This window comes from Lithobates pipiens, unplaced genomic scaffold, assembly GCF_037356315.1.
Source record: "Lithobates pipiens isolate NorthernLeopardFrog02 unplaced genomic scaffold, aLitPip1_a1.2 Scaffold_19, whole genome shotgun sequence".
NCBI lineage: Eukaryota > Metazoa > Chordata > Amphibia > Anura > Ranidae > Lithobates > Lithobates pipiens.
This window is the reverse complement of record NW_027507764.1, coordinates 340520191-340544147: the sequence shown is the minus strand read 5'-3', so window position 1 is coordinate 340544147 and position 23957 is coordinate 340520191. Positions and strand designations below refer to the sequence as shown.

The window sequence follows — 23957 nt, the reverse complement described above, 5'->3', positions numbered from 1 at the left end:
ATGCCGGTAGAGAGCCGGAATCGCCTTCCGTGAGAAAAAGTGGCGTTTGGGGACCTGCCACTGAGGAACCGCACATTGTACAAACTCACGGAAGGGGGAAGAGTCTACCAACTGAAAAGGCAGCAGTTGAAGTGCTAGCAATTTAGCCAAGCTAGCATTCAACCGCTGGGCATGTGGATGGCTGGGAGTGAACTTCTTTCACCGGTCCAGCAGCTGGGGCAGGGACATTTGCCTGCTATAATCGGACGTGGGTGTACCGCTAGCAGAGTTCCCGGAAGCACTTGGCTGTGACACACCTAATTCTACACCTTCATTCCTCTCAGAGCAGGTTTCAGAGAGGACTGAAGGTCTAGTGGGGTTGGAGATGCCAGCTGATGAGGAGCAAGGAGAGGTCCGCTTTGTTCTTTGGTGTGGGTCTTTGAGGTACGCTTGCCAACGAGCTGCATGGCAGGTCAACATATGTCTGGTCAAGCATGTGGTGCCCAAGCGGCTGATGTTTTGGCCACGTGAGATACGCTTGAGACATATGTTGCAAATAGCAGCGGTGCGATCTGATGCACTCGTCTCAAAAAAGGCCCACACCAAAGAACTTTTAGAATAACGCGCAGAGGCAGCGCTCTGCACAGGCGGAGCTCTGCGGTGTGATTCAGTCGGTGTGCTGCCCCTAAGCTGGCCCCCGGAGGGCATCCTGCCTCGTTGGACATGTGCCTCCTCCTCCTCCTTCTCCTCCTCTCTCCTTCCAGGCACCCACGTGGAGTAAGTGCTCTCATCATCCCCTCCCTCTTCATCGCTGTAGCAAACCTGGCAGTATGCTGCAGCTTGTGGAACATGACTGCCAGATTGCTGTCCTTCTTGAGCATCCCCTCTCTCTGCGCTCACGCTACTGCCTTCCTCTAGCTGAGTTTCATCATCAGAGCCCACAAAACACTGGGCATCCTCCTGGAGCATGTACCCAACACTGTGCTCAAAGAGTTCAGGAGACTCCTCAGGAGGACGTGGTGGGTCTAGGGAAGGAGTCACTGATGATGACATTGAGAGGAGGGAAGACGATGCGTTGGCAGCTGCTTTGCTAGTACCCTGAGACTGGGTGAGAGAGGATGAGGAGGATGAAGAGGGCTTGGTCATCCACTCTACCAAGTCGTTGGCATGTTGCGGTTCAACATGTCCAGCTGCCGAAAAGAAGGACAAGCGTGTCCCATGGCCACGTGCTGATGACAATGCACCGCGTCCACGACCAGCACTGTTGTCTCTAGACACAGAGCCTGCTTGCCCTCTTTTATCGGCTCGCGCCTGTCTGCCTCTCCTTGCTGGCCTTCCAGACATGGTAATGGCCTGAAGGGAGTTGGGTAAAAAAGCAGTTGGGTAGTGTATATTGTGCTAGAGGCACACAACACCCACTAACTCCTGCAGATGCCTTTATTATAGAACACCAGAGATAAAGGGGTATATACAGATGTATACTGTGCTGTGCTGGAGGCACACACAACTTCCAATAACTCCTGCAGATGGCAAGTGGGCTCAAATAGAGAACAGCTATGTAGGTGGATATAGCGGTATGTACTGGGTACAGAGCACGCAGACAGCACGCACTATCTCCTAACACTACTGACTGCAAGCTCTATTATAAAAGATAGATCACTAGCTATATAGGTGAGGTGAATATAGCTGTGTATACTGCGGTCAGGGCACGCAGACAACAACCACTACACAACAGCAAGATCGAAAATCGTCCGAAAACGATCGGTGTGTACTGTGTTGAAGGTACACAGAACACCCACTAACTCCTGCACAGGGCTGCTGTTAGAAATTACAGGGCCCCATACAGCCTACCTGACAGGGCCCCCCCCCCCCCCAAAAAAAAAATATCAAATAAAATTTTTGCTAAAATGCGATGGTAGCAATGCCGTTTTGCAGCCATGGCAGAAATTATACCCTTGCTACTACTGCCTCCTGTTATAATTTTTTTTTAATTGCTGAATAGAAATTTTTCTTTGCGAGACTGGCTGCAACTGTGAGCCAAGTGTTTGGCTTGCAGTTGCAAAGTGGCCCCATTGAATTCAATGGGAAGTTTGATAGGTGGTGCTGCCTGTCAAACTCTGCAGCCTGTGTTAAAATGCCGCAGCTGTGTAGTAAAACATTGCAACTACATAATGTGTACAGCCCTGTCTGACGGTATTGTTAGGATTTGGGTGTGCAGCTAGGGGTGGTGATAAATTCACGGCTCAGCCAACCATGTGAAAGAGTTCTTAGGCTGCATTACCACTTTGTATTTCCTGACCGTGTGACAAAGGGTAAGGGAAACGCATGCTTTGCATGCATTTTAGAAATGCACTGCAATGTCGCATAGTGCTTGTGGTGCCGTTAATTGTTAATGGCACCCCAAAAACAGCTTGCATTTTGTCATGTGACAAACTTGCAAAGTTGCATGCCTGTAAATGTTCTAGAACTTTTATGGTGTGTTTATCAAAGTGAATGGGCTGCCCTATGTATAAACAATCAAAAAAAAAAAAAATGCAGGAATGTGTTCTCGCTATGCTAAGTGTGAATGGGGCCTCAGGAGTGGCATATAGAAATAGCTGGTGCATTGTTGCTGGTGGAGATGTTTGTCAGCTGGAATTCTGAACTTTCTGCAGCTTCACCCCCCTTCCTCAGTCACCCCTTTCCATTAGAAGCACTACAACATTCAAACCCTACAGCCACAATTCACACATAGCATGGAGTAGAGGTCAGGAGAGCAGAGCTCAGGACTCATCAGGGAGCAACAGGCAGAGAACTTCTTACCTTCAATCTTTCTTCTTTGCAAGATAACGCTGCAAAGGGGGAGGGGGAGTTTAAGGACCCACAGAACTCCGGCAGTGTAATGATTTCAAGGCAGAAGCAGAGAGACAGTGTGCAGCTGTCCCTGCTGCTCTAAAATCGGGATGCAGCCTGAGAATAAAGCCAGCATGGGACACCTTGCTAAACAAAGGGACTGTAGGCAAGTAAGTAGAACACAGGGATAAAGCACAGGAGTCACAAGGCAGAACAGCCAGCTCTCCTCTCCTGCAGTTGTCCGGGCCCCCTTTTGGACTGATGAGGCTCGGGCCCCCTACTGGAGGGCTGGCTGTACTGCCTTATCAGCGGCCCTGCTCCTGCAGATGCCTTTATTATAGAACACCAGAGATAAAGGGGTATATACAGATTTATACTGTGCTGTGCTGGAGGCACACACAACTGCCAATAACTCCTGCAGATGGCAAGTGGGCTCAAATAGAGAACAGCTATGTAGGTGGATATAGCGGTATGTACTGGGTACAGAGCACGCAGACAGCACGCACCATCTCCTAACACTACTGACTGCAAGTTCTATTATAAAAGATAGATCACTAGCTATATAGGTGAGGTGAATATAGCGGTGTATACTGCGGTCAGGGCACGCAGACAATAACCACTACACAACAGCAAGATCGAAAATCGTCCGAAAACGATCGGTGTGTACTGTGTTGAAGGTACACAGAACACCCACTGCTTCAGACGCCAACACACTACAGAAGGCCGCCACGCTGGCGGCCTTATATAGTGTGGGGCGTACACTACACAGCCTGAGCTATGATTGGCCACAGGCATCCTGCCTGTGGCCAATCATGGCTCTCCTCACTGCTGGCGCTGCGATTGGCCAAGCATGCGGGGTCACAGTGCATGCTTGGCCAATCATGAGCCAGCAATGCACTGCGCCATCGCAGTGCATTGTGGGCCGTGAGCGCCACACGAATTTGGCGCGAACGGACCAAAATGTTCGGACTTCGCCGAACGGACGAACAGCCAATGTTCGAGTCGAACGTATGTTCGACTCGAACACGAAGCTCATCCCTACTGAAGACCAAACTATTGCTTCTTTACATTACAGGACTACTTTAAACCTCCCTACCCACTGCAGGGATTATCTTTACTGTGCTCATTGAGCTTGAATTTACCTAGAACTCTCAGAAAGAACAGGTTAAATTCCACTATATTTCATTATTATTGAAGGTTTCTGATTTTTTGCGCCTTTGTGTTGATGAACAGAAGGGAGTGGTCTGACATAGCTGAAAGCCATTCCTCTGCCCTTCTGCTGACTGTTACCATAGGTCGTGTGTATATACATATGTGTGTGTAAGAGCTGTTTATGTTTAGGTATTTGTTATATTTGATCATTTGATATTCTTCTATGGTGGTTGCCATTTTACTATTGGTGACATTCAACCTGAAATATCATTCTAAAGTAGGGGTAGGCAACCTGGGGCCCTCTAGCTGTTGCTAGAACTACAAATCCCATCATGCCTCTGGGAGTAATTGTAACTGCCAGCCTTGTAATGCCTCATGGGAAATGTAGTTTCACTACAGCTATATATATTATATTTCAGTAATACTGACATATAATCACACACATAGGTTGGACTTGATGGACTTGTGTCTTTTTTTCAACCTCATCTACTATGTAACTATGTAACAGCTGGAGGGCCCCAGGTTGCCTACCCTGTTCTAAAGTGTAAGTTTATGTTGTTCACCTTTTAAGTGCCTTTATCATATGAGTAAACATACTTTATGATCTAGCACAGTTTGTGTTCTTTCTACTGCTGTGTTTTGCTCTAATCCTGCATATTAGGTGTGCCAGAGGGATTGGGACTGTTCTTGGGGTTGAGGCAGGGTACAGAACCAAACATACTTAAGCAGCTCCTTCGGAAGTAATGCTACATAAATAAAAGTGAAAATATATGCACATTCTTTTTAAGTCGGCAAAGGAGGTATCTTCAAACCACACCACAAGAAGATAACCAGGATCCACATCTAACATTCTAAAAAGTCTGTAGCGAGGTACAGTGACACAAAACACGTTAATCAGATGTCATCTTAAAGTATATCTGAAATCTTATATTTTTTTTATTCATTTTTTTTAGATTTAAATAGAGGGTGTCTGTCTCATTGGGGACAGTTTTCTTCACTTACATTATGGCTTTGTACATATTTCCATTGTTTATTATAGGATTTAAAAAAATAAATGATATTTTCTTTTCCTTTTAAGGAAAAATACAATATGATGTATCAATTATATTTAGCCTTCTATCTGGCCAGTGGGTAATTCTTGAATCTGTTAGGTAAATTACTTTTTAAGTATGCCTATGTTTACAGAACTAGAATGAGTTATCACAGCATGCTTATACATATAAGCCAAATAAATCCAAGGTTTTTAAATGGAGCACAAAGCAATGTGCTCTACTATGCTCTTTTTAGATAAACCATAGTGTTCTGGGAATCCTTTATTATGTAACACATGTTTATTTGTAAGACACAAAATGTAAAAATATAAATAAAACCAGATATAAGACAAAATTTTAAAAATGTTAACATATACAGTGCCTTACGAAAGTATTCGGCCCCCTTGAACTTTTCAACCTTTTGCCACATTTCAGGCTTCAAACATAAAGATATAAAATTTTAATTTTTTGTGAAGAATCACCAACAAGTGGGACATAATTGTGAAGTGGAACGAAATCTATTGGATTTTTGAAACTTTTTTAACTAATAAAAAAATGAAAAGTGGGGCGTGCAAAATTATTCGGCCCCCTTGCATTAATACTTTGTAGAGCCACCTTTTGCTGCGATTACAGCTGCAAGTCGCTTTGGGTATGTCTCTATCAGTTTTGCACATCGAAAGACTGAAATTCTTGCCCATTCCTCCTTGCAAAACAGCTCGAGCTCAGTGAGAGCGTTTGTGAACAGCAGTTTTCAGCTCTTTCCACAGATTCTCGATTGGATTCAGGTCTGGACTTTGACTTGGCCATTCTAACACCTGGATACGTTTATTTGTGAACCATTCCTTTGTAGATTTTGCTGTATGTTTGGGATCATTGTCTTGTTGGAAGATAAATCTCCGTCCCAGTTTAAGTCTTTTGCAGACTCCAACAGGTTTTCATCCAGAATGGTCCTGTATTTGGCTGCATCCATCTTCCCCTCAATTTTAACCATCTTCCCTGTCCCTGCTGAAGAAAAGCAGGCCTAAACCATGATGCTGCCACCACCACCATGTTTGACAGTGGGGATGGTGTGTTGAGGGTGATGAGCTGTGTTGCTTTTACACCAAACATATCGTTTTGCATTGTGGGCAGAAAGTTCGATTTTGGTTTCATCTGACCAGAGCACCTTCTTCCACATGTTTGGTGTGTCTCCCAGGTGGCTTGTGGCAAACTTTAGACGAGACTTTTTATGGATATCTTTGAGAAATGGTTTTCTTCTTGCCACTCTTCCATAAAGGCCAGATTTGTGCAGTGTACGACTGATTGTTGTCCTATGGACAGACTCTCCCACCTCAGCTGTAGTTCTCTACAGTTCATCCAGAGTGATCATGGGCCTCTTGGCTGCATCTCTGATCAGTCACTCCTTGTCTGAGCTGAAAGTTTAGAGGGATGGCCAGGTCTTAGTAGATTTGCAGTGGTCTGATACTCCTTCCATTTCAAAATGATCGCTTGCACAGTGCTCCTTGGGATGTTTAAAGCTTGGTAAATCTTTTTGTATCCAAATCCGGCTTTAAACTTCTCCACAACAGTATTACGGACCTGCCTGGTGTGTTCCTTGGTCTTCATGATGCTCTCTGCGCTTTCAACAGAACCCTGAGACTATCACAGAGCAGGTGCATTTATACAGAGACTTGATTACACACAGGTGGATTCTATTTATCACCATCAGTCATTTAGGACAACATTGGATCATTCAGAGATCCTCGCTGAACTTCTGGAGTGAGTTTGCTGCACTGAAAGTAAAGGGGCCGAATAATTTTGCACGCACCACTTTTCAGTTTTTTATTTGCTAAAAAAGTTAAAATTATCCAATGGATTACGTTCCACTTCACAATTGTGTCCCACTTGTTGGTGATTCTTCAGAAAAAATTAAAATTTTATATCTTTATGTTTGAAGCCTGAAATGTGGCAAAAGGTTGAAAAGTTCAAGTTGGCCGAATACTTTCGCAAGGCACTGTAATTGACCCAAAAGCATTTTATATTTTTCCTGTAAACCTTCAAATTAAATTTATTCTCTGCAGCCTCACAAAGATGGAAACAAAAACTAACTGGACTTCTTCAACTGCAGCTAGTGTTTTGTTTTGAAGTGAGCGCATGAATGTACATAGAATTATTAGCTAGAGGATAGATTATGTACCAATTTACAAATTGTAGATTCCAGTGAAATTGAAAGGTTAACATGCTGCCTAATATTGGGAAAAATGAACAAACTAGCAAACTGTTAAGGTCACATAGAGGTGTTAAGCTGTTTCTTACATTTTTCATGTCATAGTGAAAAGCCAGAAGTTACCTTTCTATTTTTATTATACATGAAAATATTTTTCTGAAAGAAAACCAAAGGTAAAGCTACAGCTCCTATTAAATAAAAAAAGTTGGGACTTTATATGAGACAACGACTACTGTAGAGTTTGTTTGTCTCCACTCCTGAATCATAATGAAGAGGGGGGATGGGGGAATGTTGGGACTTTGTGTGAAGCATACCACCAGAACCAAATTAATCAATTAGTACGTATTATTTAACGGTGCACATGGATGCATGTGGGACAGTAAATACATATATACAATATATAACATATACACACATATAAGTGATCCGACATGGTATATATTAAAATATATTACATATAATCCAAACTTGCATATAGACATGATTGATTGCACACATTCAGAGGCGGCTCTAGGATTTGTGAGGCCTTAGGTGAAACTTACACATGAGGCCCCAATCAGGCCCATAATGGGAAAAAAATTCAAGAAATAAAAATGGCTGCAAAAAGATGCACAGATCTAGCAAACAGTTCATCGGTACCACTTCCAGGGCACCCTCCTTACCCATCAGACATATGCAGCCATTAAAACATCTGGGGCCCACCAAGGTGACAACCCATCTAAGAATTTCCTGTGTCTTGGGAGAATGGGGAGGGGATGTCACTGAGCCATTCCACATCCACAGAGGAAGTAGAGTGGGGGGATCCCAGCACAGCACAGGGGGAGCAAGAGAGGGGAAGGGAGACAGAGAGGAGGGGAGAGAGAGGGGAGGGGGAGCGAGAGATTGTGAGAGATAGGGGGAGGGAAAGAGAGAGGGGGGGGAGGGGAGCAAGACATTGTGAGTGAGAGGGGGAGGAAGAGTGGGTGACTGAGAGGGAGGCAGAGAGGGGGGTGAGAGAGGGGTAGATAAAGGGTGCACAAAAGGGGGAGAAATAGGTGGAAAGAGGAGAGGAGGGGAGGGAGGGAGAGAGAGAGAGGGAAGGGTAGAGAAAGGGTGTGCAAAAGGGGGAGGGGAGAGAGGGGGAAAGAGGGAAGGTAGAAAGGGAGGGAAGGTAGAGAGGGAAGGGAGAGAGAGAGAAGGAAGGGAAGAGAGGAGAGAGAGGGAGGGAATGGAGGAGAGAGAGGGAGGGAATGGAGGAGAGAGAGGGAGGGAATGGAGGAGAGAGGGTGGAGAGAGGGAGGGAAGGGAAGAGAGGGAGGGAAGGGAAGAGAGGGAGGGAAGGGAAGAGAGGGAGGGAAGGGAAGAGAGGGGAGAGAGAAGGAAGGGAGGGGAGGGAGGAGAGAGGGGAGGAAAGGGAGGGGGAAGAGAGGAAAGGAAGAGAGAGAGGGAAGGAAGGGAGGAGAGAGGGAAAGAAGGGAGAAGAGAGGGAAGGAGGGAAGGGAGAAGGGAGGAGAGAGGAAGGGAAGAGAGGGAGGGAAGGGAGGAGAGAGATAAGGGAGGGAGGGAGGGAAGAAAGGGAGGGAGGGAGGGAAGGGAGGGAGGGAGGGAAGAAAGGGAGGGAGGGAGGAGAGAGGGAAGGGAGGGGAGGGAGGAGAGAGGGAAGGGAGGGGAGGGAGGAGAGAGGGAAGAAAGAGAGAGAGGGAAGGAAGGGAGGAGAGAGGGAAGGAAGGGAGGAGAGAAGAGGGGGAGAGAGGGTGGGGGAGGAGAGAGGGAAGGGAAGAGAGAGAGAGGGAAGAGAAGGGACAGAGAGAGGGAAGGAAGGGAGGGGAGAGAGGGAAGGAAGGGGAGAGAGAGGGAAGGAAGGGGAGAGAGAGAGAGGGAAGGAAGGGGAGAGTAAGAGAGAGGGAAGGAAGGGGAGAGTGATAGAGAGAGGGAAGGGAGAGGAGAGAGGGGGAAGGAAGGGAGGGGAGAGAGAGGGAAGGAAGAGAGAGGAGAGAGAGGGAAGGAAGGGAGGGGAGAGAGAGGGAAGGAAGAGAGGAGAGAGAGAGAGGGAAGGAAGAGAGAGGAGAGAGAGAGAGGGAAGGAAGGGAGGGGAGAGAGAGAGAGGGAAGGAAGGGAGGGGAGAGAGAGAGAGAGAGGGAAGGAAGGGAGGGGAGAGAGAGAGGGAAGGAAGGGAGGGGAGAGAGAGGGAAGGAAGGGAGGGGGGAGAGGGAAGGAAGGGAGGGGAGAGAGGGAAGGAAGGGAGGGGGAGAGAGGGAAGGAAGGGAGGGGGAGAGAGAGAGGGAAGGGATGGGGAGAGAGAGAGGGAAGGGAGGGGGAGAGAGAGAGGAAGGGAGAGGGGAGAGAGGAAGGGAGAGAGGGAAGGGAGGGGGGAGAGAGGGAGGGAAGGGAGGGGAGAGAGGGAGGAAGGGAGGGGGAGAGAGGGAGGGAGATAGAGAGGGAAGCAAGGGAGGGGGAGAGAGAGAGGGAAGGGAGGGGAGAGAGGAAGGGAGAGAGGGAAGGGAGGGGGAGAGAGGGAGGGAAGGGAGGGGGAGAGAGGGAGGGAAGGGAGGGGGAGGGGAGGGAGGGAAGGGGGGGATAGAGGGAAGGGAGAGAGGGAGGGAGAGAGGGGTGGGAAGGGGTAAGAGAGAGGAGTGTGGTGAGAGAGAGAGAGAGAGAGAGAGAGGGGGGGAGGGAGAGGGGGGTAAGAGAGAGAGGGGGTAGGGAGGGAGAGGGGGTGAGGGGGGAAAGAGAGAGAGGGAGGGAGGGAGAAAGATAGAGGGGGAGAGAGGGGGTAAGAGAGAGAGAGGGGGGAGGTGAGGAAAGAGGGCGAGAGAGATCTAGAGATCTGTCCCTGTCTGCAGCCCCTGGGGGGGGCAAAGAGCAGGGAGGAGCGTGTAGAGTGCTGGGGGGGTGGGGCCGGAGAGTACCTGGGGGTGGGCACCGGAGAGTGCTGGGGGGTGGGCACCGGAGAGTGCTGGGGGTGGGGGACTGGAGAGTGATGGGGACCGGAGAGTTCTGGGGGGTGGGGACTGGAGAGTGATGGGGGCCAGAGAATTCTGGGGGGTGGGGGGCGGAGAGTGCTGGGGGCCAGAGAATTCTGGGGGGTGGGGGGCGGAGAGTGCTGGGGGCCAGAGAATACTGGGAGGTGGGGGGCAGAGAGTGCTGGGGGCCAGAGAATACTGGAAGGTGGGGGGCAGAGAGTGCTGGGGGCCAGAGAGTGCTGGGGGTGGGGGGTGGAGAGTGCTGGGGGCCAGAGAGTACTGGGGGGTAGGGGGCGGAGAGTGCTGGGGGCCAGAGAGTGCTGGGGGTGGGGGGTGGAGAGTGCTGGGGGCCAGAGAGTACGGGGGGGTAGGGGGCGGAGAGTGCTGGGGGCCAGAGAGTGCTGGGGGTGGAAAGTGGAGAGTGCTGGGGGCAAGAGAGAGCTGCAGGGGGTGGAGGGTGCCGGGGGCCAGATAATGCTAAGGGTGGGGGGTAGAGAGTGCTGGGGGGAGCTTGAGAGGGGAGGCAGAAAGAATTGGAGAGCAGGGGGTGCTGGCGAAATGGGGGTGGAGCCAGGGAGGACAAGAATAGGCTGGAGAGTAGGAGGGGCGGAGCCAGGGAGCAAAGGGAGGGGCTGAAGAGCAGGAGGCGTGGAGAAAGGAAGTACAAGAAGGGGCAGAGCCAGGGAGCACAAGGAGGGGCTGGAGAGCAGGAGGGGTGCAGCCAATGAGCACACGGAGGGGCTGGAGAGCAGGAGGGGCGGGGCCAGGGAGCGCACGGAGGGGCGGAGCCAGGGAGAGTACGGGGGATGCAGAAAAAGTTAGATAGGAGGAGCGGCGGGGAGACTGCACATAGATAGTGGAATAGATTTTTCCATATTCCTCCATGCAACCGCTGAATGATCACTTCTCCTCCTCTCCTCCCTGCAGACATTCAGCGGCTGTATGGAGTAATATGGAAAAATCAATTCCACTATGTGCAGTCTCCCCACCGCTCCTCCTATTCAGGCACACAGGGAAGGCTGCGCGGCACGGGCACTCACCTTTGCTCTGGTCGGCAGCATAAGAGTTCCTCCCTCTTCACACTCATGGTGGGACTATCCAGCTGGGTGGTTTTTCAGCAACCCCCCGCCCCTCCAGAACCAAATAGGAGGCAGGTGCGGAGGAGAGGTCTGGTGAGCGGCACAAGAGAGAAGCTCAAGTGAGGGTCCCACATGGACATGCCGCCCTCATGCCGTCTGTCATCCAGCCGCTGCGCCACCTAGAGGCCTCTACTGTCCCGCTCCCCGCACTTGCTGCCACCGAATTGATCACAGGCAAATTAGTCGATTGCGAGGCCCCTGAGACTGCGGGGCCTTAGGCAATCGCCTAATTTGCCTAATTAGAGAGCCGCCTCTGCACACATTATATTATAAAATTAATTCAAAATTCTTCAAGGTTGTCACATAGTAGATGAAACAATACAACAATGGAAAGCTCAACTTCCACTCATCGGGAGCAAATGCGACATAGGTATGTCTGTAATGCAATATAAAAATGCAAATAGTATAGCAACTAAGATAACAGGGAGAGGGGGAACCACATCTTAATCCCAGCACTTAATCCCAGCACTCTTACCTATAAGTAAGCTAAAGTATTCAACAACATCGGTAGTATTGGTAGCTGGAGGCACTATGGGAACATCATCCCTGGAAACTGAGCTGGCGATAACTGCAGCAACATAGTGGTAAGCAGAGAACAAGAGATGAACATCAATAGTGGTTTTGTCCCCAATAAGTAACTGTGGTTGTAATAAGTGCTGAGTAAAGACCCATAGGGCTTTGGTGGAAAAATTGAAAATAAATAAAGTGTATCAGCAAAGTGACTACACAATAAATAATTGGGGAAGATATGAAAACCATTACCAAAGAGAAGAAAGACAGAGAACAGATCTAGAGTATAAACAGGTGAGTGCCTCACCATAGAATGAGTGGTAAGATCCCATTGTCACAGGACCCCACCAACTGCACGCTGATGGGAAGGCGGAACCAGTGTTCGAGCGACCATTGACTCCCAGCACTGGACACCACAACCTCTCTCATAAGTCATGCAGATGGATAAACAACATTGGCCCACGCGTCAACATTGACGTCAAAAGTACAGTGTGTAGGTGTGGCATTGCTGAGTAGTGAGTACCCTTCTGTCCCCCAATGTCAAAGGAATGAGTAAGGAAGGGAGGGCCCCAGTGTGTGTCGCAGTTTCCGGGAATGACGCAAACAAAATGCATGCCAGCACAATCGCAACCCTGGGTAGATGCATCCTTCTGTAATTAATATATATACTATTGGCAGATGTATGTCACAGATTAACCAATCTGAATACATTACAAAGGTGTGTGCTTCCATCCCTTAATTAGAGTTTATTAAATAAAACAAAAAGATGATGTTCCCATAGTGCCTCCAGCTACCAATACTACCCATGTTGTTGAATACTGTAGCTTACTCATATGTAAGAGTGCTAGGATTAAGATGTGGTTTCCCATCTTCCTGTTATCTTAGTTATTGTACTATTTGGCATTTTTAGATTTGATTACAGACATACCTATACCTATATCCTGATTGCTCCTAATAAGTGAAAGCTGAGCTTTCCATTGATGTATTGTCATAGCTACTGTGTGTCTACTATGAGACTACTGTAGTGCTGGTTTTTCTTTAAAACTTAAAGTTACACCTGAAATGCAGTTTGGTTTGAGTAAAATTGTCTAAATTTGAACCTCAGCATCAGTCTAACTGGACTATGGGATGTTCAGCCTGGCCACAGGGGGCACTGTCTCTTCTGGCAGGCATGGAACTACAGTTTGGTTGGGTGATTTAAGATTACTCTCTCTCAGAGCCGCCCAGTGGGAGTGGTGCTCTTGCTGTGCTTTCTAGGAGAGAGTACTTAAGATGCGGATGTCATGTGGTTCAGGGTTTCTGGTCCAGAAGGATGTGCTGACTTCATGGTCCTGGTCCTCCTGATCAGCCCCCAGGAAGGCTATGGCCTGGGGTGCGGATCCACCCGATTTGTTGTCTCGGGCCTGGCTAGCCTGAGGCGAGGAAACTAAAGGAGGATTCTGAGGTGTTTGGGTGCCGTCTCCGGTTTGGGGGAAACCCAGTGACTTCATAGCTATCCAGGGGAGGACTCTTCAGAAGAAGGCCATGTTCGGGTTGGTTTCTTAGCAAGAGCCTGGAGGAGCTGATTTACCTAAGAGAATCAGGTCTCGTGGACATCACCAAGCTGGCTGAAAGATCCAGGTATCACACGACTGTTCTAAAAGTTTAGTTTTCCTACGTGTTCTACAACAACGTCTGTGGCAGAGACTTATTCTTGTATGTTCTACAACAACGTCTGTGGCAGAGACTTGTTCCCAAGTTAAGCACCTTGTTGGCTGCTAGGCCTTGTGAGAGAGGGACTATCCAACCTGAGTGAACATCCAGTTGTGAATGGCTATTCCCTGGATTCAGTCAAAGTAAGCAAGTTCTTCATTATTGACATTGACATTAAGAGTACCTCAACTTGGTTCCTAACCCTCTGATCCCAATTTAAGAGACTGTTCATTGTCTACGTTTGTGCAAATAAAATCCCTTTATGCGGAAATTTCATCAGTCTCTCAAGTTACTGGGCCATCTACCACGGGACACCGCTAGAGGTGAATTGAGGGAAAGAAGGTAACGGTAAGCCCACTCAAACCAGCAGCTCCTTCGGGGGTTAGTGCTACACTACCTTGAAGAATTTTGAATAAATTTGATATCATGTGTGCAATCAATCATATCTATATGCAAGTTTGGGTTATATTTAATATATACCATGTACTATGTAGGAACTTATATATGTGTGTGTATATATAAATATATATATATATATATATATATATATATATATATATATATATATATATATATATATATATATATATATTATATGTATTTATTTTATGTTATCTTGTATATTGTATATACAGTATGTATTTATTGTCCCATATGCACTGTTAAATAATACATATAAATGGATTAATTTGGTTCTGGTGGTGTGCTTCACACAAAGTCCCAACATTCCCCCATTCCCCTCCCCCCCCCCCCCTCTCTCTTCAAAGCTACAGCTCCTGCAGAGGACTGATATGTTAAGAACAAAGGCGTCTGAAATAAAAAGAGAAACCTTTTTGATGACAAAGTGGTTTACTCCATGTATTCTACAGAACCTATACTCTGTAAACCTTTAAACAAAGAAACACAAAAAGATGGCATTTTAATTGCAAATACAAGCAACAAAAAGTGGTCTATTCAAACTTTACCAGTCTGTCAGCTTACAGGAATCTGGGCGTTCTTTAATTACAATTGCCAGTGATTTACTGATGTCAAAGAACAGAACTGGAATCCCAAAAGGTTAAAGTTTAAAGCCGTTAGACAGAGCTCTCCTTTAGTGAGCCACCAGTAGTTGCTCATCTCCTTCACCCTCTATTTCCCATCCTGACCACTGTATGGGTGAGCTCATCCTTATATAAAGATCTATTGGTAACCAAAACAAAGCAAGAAGTACACTTTCCGTTAAAAATATTCTATCCTTGAAATATTGCTCCTGGTAACAAAATTTACAAATCTTACTGGTCCAGCACAGAAATTTACAGACTTTGTGAGTAGTTGAGGATTAATATTTGGGGGTTATTACATCAACACCCTTTTCAGTGGGGCTCCCCTTCCTCTTCTCCCCTTCGTTGGGCTCATTCCTTTGGTGATTTGAGATGCATTTGCCAGTTTGGCAAATGAAAAAGGTTTTATGGTGTAACACTACTATTGCTGTTTGAAATATCATCTCTATATCTCTCCTGAAGAAGCGAGCCAGAGTGGCCAAGAAAAGAGTTGGGAAGTTCTTCCATCAGTCAATGTGATAAGAATTATAGAGTATATAGTGTGATGTTTCACTCATATGTGAACAAAGTTTAATGGTTCGGAAATATACACTAAAGGTTGTATGTTGTATAGCTTTAAGGAAAAAATGAATATGTAAACGTACAGCAATAAGATTTTATATATTTTTGCGGTTTTTAAAGAATGGATGGAATTTTATATAGTTTCTTGGTTGTGTCAGTAAACAAACTGCCTTTAGACCCCTTTCACACTGAACGTGCTTTACAGGCGTTTTAGTGCTAAAAATAGCGCCTGTAAAAATAGTGCCTGTAAACTGCCTCTCATGCCTCCCCAGTGTGAAAGCCTGAGTGCTTTCACACTGGGAGTGGTGCGCTTGCAGGATGGAAAAAAAAGTCCTGAAAGCAGGGTCTTTGGGGCAGTGTGAGAGTGGTGTATACACCGCTCTTAAATCGCCCCTGCCATTGAAATCAATGGGCAGCGCTGCCAAAGTACCTGCAAAGCGCTTCGGCAGAGGTGCTTTTAAACCCTTGTTAACCCCTTCTTTGGAGTTAAAAGCTCCCACTTCCGCACAGCGCCAGTAAAGCGCCATTAAAACGAGCAGTGCTTTACTGCTAGCATGGGACAGTCTTCAGTGTGGAACTGGTGTTAAAGTCCATTTGGATAACTTACGGAGTGAATCATACCACATAAATAATTATAGGGAGGATATGACAAACAATGACATCTTCATACGATAAACAATTCTTTTTTTTATATAAAATGTTTATTTTATCTTTTTTTATTCTTTGTTACACAACCTCGCAGCTGATCCCCTCTTTTGAAACCACTTCCGGTCTACAAGCCTGCCCTCCTGCAGCTGTTGAAAAAAAAGGCGATCACCAGCTTCTGTGCAAGGGACATTTCCTTATCTGTGCCAACCAGTACTGCCTGCCAGTGCCCACAGTGCCACAAATCAGTGCCCACCAGTGCATAACAGTGCCACCTATCAATGCCCACGAGTGCCACCTATCAATGCCCACCAGTGGTGCCAATCAGTGCCTCATCAGTGCCACCTAGCAGTGCTGCCTACTATCATCTATCAGTGCCCACCCGTGCAACCTCATCAGTGCCCACCAGTGTCGCCTTTTAATGCCCATCAGTGCGATCTTATTAGTTCCCATCAATGCAGCCTATCGCTGCCCATCAGTGCAGCCTATCAGTGACCATCAGTGCAACCTCATCACCGTACATCAAAGAAGGAGAAAAATTACCTGTTTGCAAAATTAATTAACAAAATATAAAACTTTTTTTAAAAACAAATTTGGTCTTTTTAATTTTGTTTTTAACAAAAAATAAAAAACCCACAAGTGATCAAATACCATCAAAAGAAAGCTCTATTCGTGGGCGGGGGAATGCTAAAAATGTAATTTGGGTACAGTGTTGTATGACCGCACAATTGTTCAAAGACTGACAAAATTGGTCTGGGCAGGAGGGGTTTAGGTGCCCAGTAAGCAAGTGGTTAAAACACTGAAATACCTTTTAAATGAGTTAATATGCAGTACTTTACAGTACTCCTTATATTTACATAACCTGAACCTGCCGTACTTTTTCCCACCCTCATGCACAGGTTCCTAAGTTACTGATTGTAAGATCTAAGTTTTCCTTTTAAATATCAGCCCTTTAGGGTTATCATTTGCATTAAGCAAAGGTATATCAACTGTTCAGCTGATTAATGGGGTTAGCTTATATTTTTGCTTTATTACTGCTTTTCTAATTACCCATTTAAAAAAAAAAAGAAATATAGTGCTATAATTCTTTTTTGCTACAGTAAAATCTACATTATTCTAGGCCTAGTTTTCCTTACAATGAATTCATCACTGAAAAGAAGGCTCATTGAGGTAATTACATTAAGAAAATGTTCACTACAATAATAATTAATTTCATCACTCTTTATTTCAGGCCAGTTTTATTTAGTACAGGCAATAATATATTGTATTACTGATTTTACTGTACCTCAAATTAGACACAGCTAAACACATAAATCTTCATATACTATCTGCCTTGGCATTTTTTTACCTTCTACAAATAGGCTGACATTAAAATCGTCCTGAATATGTAAACTTATCTCCCCCAAGAGAACATAGACAATATCCTGCTTTATCAGATAATGCTGACATTTATGACAACACACATGCCAGGACTATGACAGGTTATCAGTTCCATGATGCATACGTGATAATATGTCAGAGGAAGCATACTGTGCTGGAATCACATCAAGTTTTATAAAAAGTAAATGTTTATCCAATGCATAGCCTACCTTTCCCACAATAATAACCACCCATAAAAGTCACACAGTTTACTCATACCTGAACCTTCAGAAAATTGTTGTAGAAAAATTAAACAAACACAGTAGCAGTTTCTGTATGTATGTAAAACAGATACATGTATCTTTACAAGAACACTGCCAGAGTAATCTACTGATAATGTAAAAAAATAAAATCTTAAAGTGACCCTATACAAACACAAAATTGTGGCGCTAAATCTTATATGAATTAAAGTAAAAGCATATACATGCTAAAACTCTCAAGTGTACAAAAAACAATAACAAAAGCAAAAATAAATAAATATGAGGGGTAATTGCACTATTGTGCGACTACTCCCAAGACAGAATAGAGTGCCCCATAAAGTGCCAAGTGTTCAATGGATGACTATAGGAGTCTCGATGTAGTCAGGCGCCGACACTCAAACAGACTTGCCAGAAGTAGACTTCACAGATGATATCACAGTAAGCAAATAATGAGGTACACAGCCACCCTACAGCGGTGTGTCGTACAGGCTTAAAGCGCTCAACCTCCTGCACTAGGATAGGGTGGACTCCAGGACCGGAACCAAACATGAAGGATGACAACCCCCGTGCGGATCAGTGGACATCAGGACTGGAGACTCGCAGTTCCATTCAATGTATAAGGAAAAAAGGTACAAAAAAAAGTGCAGGTCAATTTATAAAATTGAATTTATTCACATCAAAATGTGACAATAAAAAAGAGATCTCGGTACAGTATCATGATATGCCCCAGTAGAAGACCCATTGAGTCGAAACGCGTCAGTTCAGCTTGTCTTATGCTTTTTACATTGCCTTTTTATGTACCGAGATCTCTTTTTTATTGTCACATTTTGATGTGAATAAATTCAATTTTATAAATTGTCTTTGTCTTGGGAGTAGTCGCAGAGTAGTGCAATTACCCCTCATATTTATTTATTTTTGCTTTTGTTATTGTTTTTTGTACACTTGAGAGTTTTGGCATGTATATGCTTTTACTTTAATTCATATAAGATTTAGCGCCACAATTTTGTGTTTGTGTATGATTTAGGACTTTGTTAGTTTAATTGTAGGCAGCTTCCAGGTATTGTTTTGAGATATAGTGCAGTCTTTTTTCTTTTTTTCTTAAAGTGACCCTGCCTGCAGGTATACAATGAAGGTACCTAGGGTGTCTGCACATACCTGCATCTGCTTCAGTTGCAACCCCTGTTACAAATGCCATTTGGGCAATGCTTTAGCACTTTCCCATGTTGCCCAGAACCCCCCTCCCCCATCCAACACATGCTCATTCTTATTGGCCAGTAAGGCATTCCATCAAAAATAATGGGCAAATATGAATATATGGGGCCAGGTAGAGCTGGGATTTGGCCATTCAGGCTTAGAGGGGGCAATGAAAACTGCTTCAGGAATGTGCAAAACAACTCTAGGTTGCCTATTTCAGCTTGAAGGAGAGGGTGCCTTGTGTCAGAAGATGAGACATGAAGTCTACATAGGACAGAGTATTCTCTCCGTAACCCCATGTGACATCATTGACTACCAGTCATGTGGGAGGAAGTGAAGTAAATCACATCTTTCCCATGCCAGTTATTTTTCTTTGTTCTCCAGAAAGAGAACAAAGGAGAGGTTGGAAGTGGAAGTGAAGGAAAGATAAGTGTGTGCTGCTGGAGAGGGAAAATATAAAAACGTTAAAAAAGCAAAGGTTCCCCTTACGCAATATCAAATAAAGAGTAGAGTTACTTCATCAAAGGGTTCTTTGGACTTCAGCAGCGAGCCAACTACTCTTGAGTCTTCAGCTCAAATGTCCACCTACCAACTGGGTGTAAGGTCTCTACCCCATATCATAAGATATAGCTACAGAGTCATCCTATATAATATAAAAGCAAAGCCCTTTTCTGTTTTGTTAGTGGGGGAGTCTGCTTTCCAGTATAAATTTCTCCTTCAATAGGCATGTGCCATACAGAAATAATCAACTCTTATGCCCCATACACACGAGTGGTATTTACCATTCAAGATTTTTCTGACGGAATTCGGCTCAAGCTTGGCTTGCACACACACGGTCACACAGGTTCCCTGAATTTCGACCGTCAAGAATACGGTGACGTATAACACTACGAAGAGCCGAGAAAATTAAGTTAAATGCTTCAGAGCATGCGTCAAATTGTTTCCGACCACACGTAGGAATTTTGCGCGTTGGAACTGGTACAGACGATCGGAATTTCCAAACAGAACTTTTTCCGACCGAAAATTTGAGAACCTGCTCTCGGTCTTTTCTCTCTGATGAAGCATACACGCGGTCAGATTTTGCTGGCGGAATTTTTGATTGTGTGTACGGGGCATTCTTGTTTATCCCTACTGCTTTCACATACATACATAGTTACATAGTTAGTAAGGTTGAATAAAGACACCAGTCCATCCAGTTCAAACAGTCAAAACGATTGTTAACACTTCCACACCAATAGAAATTAACACCTTCCTCCACTAGATTTGCCACTTTCATATTCAAGCTTACTAGACCCCTTTGCTCCTGCACTCAGCGTTGACTTCACCACCGTCACAACAGGGCAGCTGCCTGCTCACTTACCCCCTCTCCTCTGGAAACCTCACCTTCACTACAATAGTGCAACTGGCCAATCACTCATCACCTCCCCACCCTTCCATTTCAAGAGAACACACTTACCCCTTGATTGCCCCCTAGTGTTTAACCCCCTTCCCTGCCAGTAACATTTATATAGTGATCCGTGGCTATTTTTAGCTCTGATCGCTGTATAAATGTCAATGGTCCCAAAATAGTGTCAAAAGTGTCCACTCTGTCCACCGCAATGTCGCAGTCACGTTAAAAATCGCCGCCATTACTAGTAAAAAAATAATAATAAAAATGCCATAAAACTATCCCTTATCTTGTAGACGCTATAACTTTTGAGCAAACCAATCAATATACACTTATTGCGATTTTTATTTTATTTTTATTTTTTATTTAAAAATATGTAGAAGAATACATATCAGCCTAAACTAGTTTTTTTATATAATTTTTGGGGATATTTATTATAGCAAAAAGCAAAAATATTGTTTGTTTGTTTTTTTAATTGTCACTCTTTTTTTGTTTATAGCGCAAAAAATAAATACCACAGAGGTGATCAAATACCCCCAAAAGAAAGCTATATTTGTGAGAAAAAAAGGACATCAATTTTATTTGGGTACAATGTCGCATGACTGCACAATTGTCAGTTAAAGTGACGCAGTGCAGAATTGCAAAAAATGCTCTGGTTAGGAAGGGGGTAAATCCTTCCAGGGTTGAAGCGGTTAAAGTACCTTTTAAACCCTAGAAGAAACATGTTATACATCGCAGTTTAAGTCATTTCATCTGAAGGCTGCTTTAGTTTTCATTTTCAGGGTAAAAAGTTATTCAGCAAATATAGAAAAATATCTGTTGATTCTGCCAGTAATCCAGTGTGATTGCAACTCTCCAATGCACAAAACTAAAATGTTAAACAATGTTAACAGCCCTCACCAAGTCTCATATGGGAACCACAGAACTGGTAAGGTGTGTCAGACTTCTGCAGAGAGACTACTGCTTCCACATAAAGAGCAAGAGTCCCTCTCTGCAGGATTCTGGCAGGAGATGGCCTTTCTACTCATGTTGTAGAAAGACTGCTTTCCAAAGAAAAAAAAAATGTAAGACTTACCTCACCTTTTTGTTTTTTGATGACTTAGCTGACCTTTTATTTTAAACTTTGAATTGAATTAGCTTATTTTAAAGCAGTATTAAACCCAGAAGCAAACATGTATTATATTGCAGATTACCAATTCTTAGATGTAATGAGTGCATTCTTTCCTTTATATTATTATATTATATTAAGGATTCATGTACACTACTGCTGGTAAACTGATGTTTAGGAGCAGTTGGGCGTTTTTCTTCCAGCTGCCCCTGAACTCTACTTGTTATCTTATCATTACATGTACACAGGGTCATTTACAGTCGTTTCTAGGCAGTTGAGTTTAGAAGCATATTTTTGCAGGTACAACCCTGATAACTAATAACATCAATTACTGACAAAAAATTTATGTGAATAAAGTGCTCAAAGTGCAAATAGTGCAAAAGAACAAAGTATAGTCAGTTTCTTGAAAAGATGTTCAAGCAAACTTTAAAATAAAATATAATAAATCAGCAAAAAGTCATAATTCATAGATCCATATAAATGATCATCTTCAAAAAAGTGGCTGGTGCTTGAGTGAATATCGCAATAAGTAAAGATTGGTGACTCTTCACACGTGGTCCCCCCTCAGGTCCGCACTCACCAAAGAGATGTACCCCTGCAGGCGTGAAAAAAATCACGCTGGAATCAATTCTTTGTCCTGTATTTCCTCCTCCTCACCCACGATTAATGGGTGCAATCACCTAGGAATAGATAAAGAAAAAAGGGCATCTCATTGTATAAATCTAGATAATCAAATTTATTAGATAAAAGTAAGTAAAAAGCACTCTCAGTAGTGCTACAAGATAGTATACAGCTATATTGCAGTTTGTCTGGGGCGCCTTGCGTTCCACAGACCAGAAACGACGTAATGATGCTGTAAGCTCCGCCCTACATGGTTTGTCCTGCAGATGTCATCAGGAGCAGCACCATCTTCGTACTCCTCACGTCTTTTATACCGCGTGGTTGTCCAGCTAAGGTACCTAAACCATATTTAGATTGGATCAAGTCTACAGCAGAGTGTATCAGACACCCGATAGCACTATCCTTGATGATTAGGTTAATTAATAACATACACCCGACTAAGGCCCTTGTTTTCTGCAGTACTTATGCATAGGCCCCCTAGTGGTCAGGTGAAAATATGTAAAGATCTGAAATTATGTCAGGCAAATCAAACGTTGTAAAGGGTTAATTCAACTCAGGTATTGCATTGCAGTATTATGTAAAACTTAATATTAAAAAACATGTTCAAATTGTGAATGTTAATTAAACAAGGGTATAAGGAAGACATTCAGAAATGAAACCAAGAAGAGATATACACATATCTACTGTATATATTACCAATAAAATATATACAGTATAAAGCATATAAAAATAGGGACAAACAAGGGCCTAGTGGTTCTACCTACATATTGTAAACAGCATGGACATTCAATAATATAGGTAACATCATAGCCCCCAACTGTCCCTGATTTCGAGGGACTGTCCCTGATTTGGAGCAATGTCCCTCTGTCCCTCATTCCACCTCATGTGTCCCTCATTTTGGTCTGATCTATATAGTTGTATATAAAATGCACTTTTTATCTTTCAAAACGTGGCTCCCAGTGCTAAACCTTTCATCCAATTTCTAAATTGCTGCATTTGTACATTTTAAAAGCCAATATAAAGGATGAGTTGTGGTAAAAAAAAGTCCTTGTGGATTTAATTAACCTTATATTCTTTTGGTTAATTCTCCTTTAAGGGGTGTGGCAGGGGGGGCGTGTCATATGCCTACATACATTTGTTAGTAGGTGTCCCTCGTTCCCATCTTAAAATGTTGGGAAATGGGTAAGGGTAAGAGGTATGGGTAACATGTGTACTAGTCCAATAATCAATTCCTTGATTTTATACTCCTGGTTTGTAACTGTAGATCTAAAGGATTCTTTCTTTAGGTTGTTTTTTTTTTTTTTTATTGAGAGTGTTTAGGTTTGACCTCATATTTTATGGTTTTGGTAAATCTAAAGGAAAACTGTACAAGAAACTTGTATATTGTACAAGAGTGTTGTAGAGTGTTGAGACAAAACCACTGACACAAACCACTGACGGGTGCTTATCCCAAAAGAAAAAAAGCTGTTGCTTTAACTGCTTGTGTACATGTAGTGTGGGAGAAAAGCAAGGTGTGTCAAAAAGTGCAGCATAAATGCAAGGAATGGTATATTTGATTAAAATCAGCCAAATGGCTACTCACACTTATATAAAGATAAATAAGCATATAGCAGTATAATACTGTGGTCACTCAGCGGATGCCCGGTGGATGGTGGTGTGTAGATATCAACACAAGAGGAGAGGAGAGGAGAGGAGAGGAATAACCGGCTGGACATCCATCTCATTGTCTCAGAACCAGCAGGGAACGCACTCGGAGTCACATCGGAAGTGACATCAGAACATGGAGATAACGTTTAAAGCATCCGTTTCTTCGTCAGATCTAAATGTCTATTGATCTTAATATAAGTGTGAGTAGCCATTTGACTGATTTTAATTAAATATACTATTTATTGCATCTTCTGCTGCACTTCATTTTTTGGCGCACCTTGCTTTTCTCCCATTGTTCTTCTCCCATTGTTTTTCCAGAGCAATGTTTCTCCAGTCCTCAAGGCGCCCCAACAGGTCATGTTTTCAGGATTTCCCTCAGATGAAAATGGCTGTGGTAATTACTAAGGAGGTGAAACTGATCAAATCACCTGTACAAAATAATGGAAATCTTGAAAACATGACCTGTTGGGGTGCCTTGAGGACTGGAGTTGAGAAACGCTGTTCCAGAGAATGCTTCGCTCTCAAGGGAGCTGCCACTAATGCTGCATACGTATACTCCCTGGACTTTATAGACTTTTATCAGTGTGTTTCGGTACCCTCTCATGCGCCATTCTGTTTTGTCTTGTTGTACCTGCAGTGTGAGCTGGGGTTC

The 23957-nt window shown here is 44.1% G+C and overlaps 1 long non-coding RNA gene across 1 annotated transcript in view; it reads right to left on the bottom strand.

Annotated features, from left to right (window-relative positions):
* LOC143998304 (uncharacterized) overlaps positions 1–3108 on the bottom strand; it is a 34064-nt gene extending 30956 nt beyond the window's left edge. The window contains exon 1 of the long non-coding RNA XR_013277835.1: positions 2782–3108. This is a non-coding gene — a long non-coding RNA (uncharacterized LOC143998304). The remainder of the gene's footprint in view (positions 1–2781) is intronic.
* Between the last annotated feature and the right edge of the window lie 20849 nt (positions 3109–23957).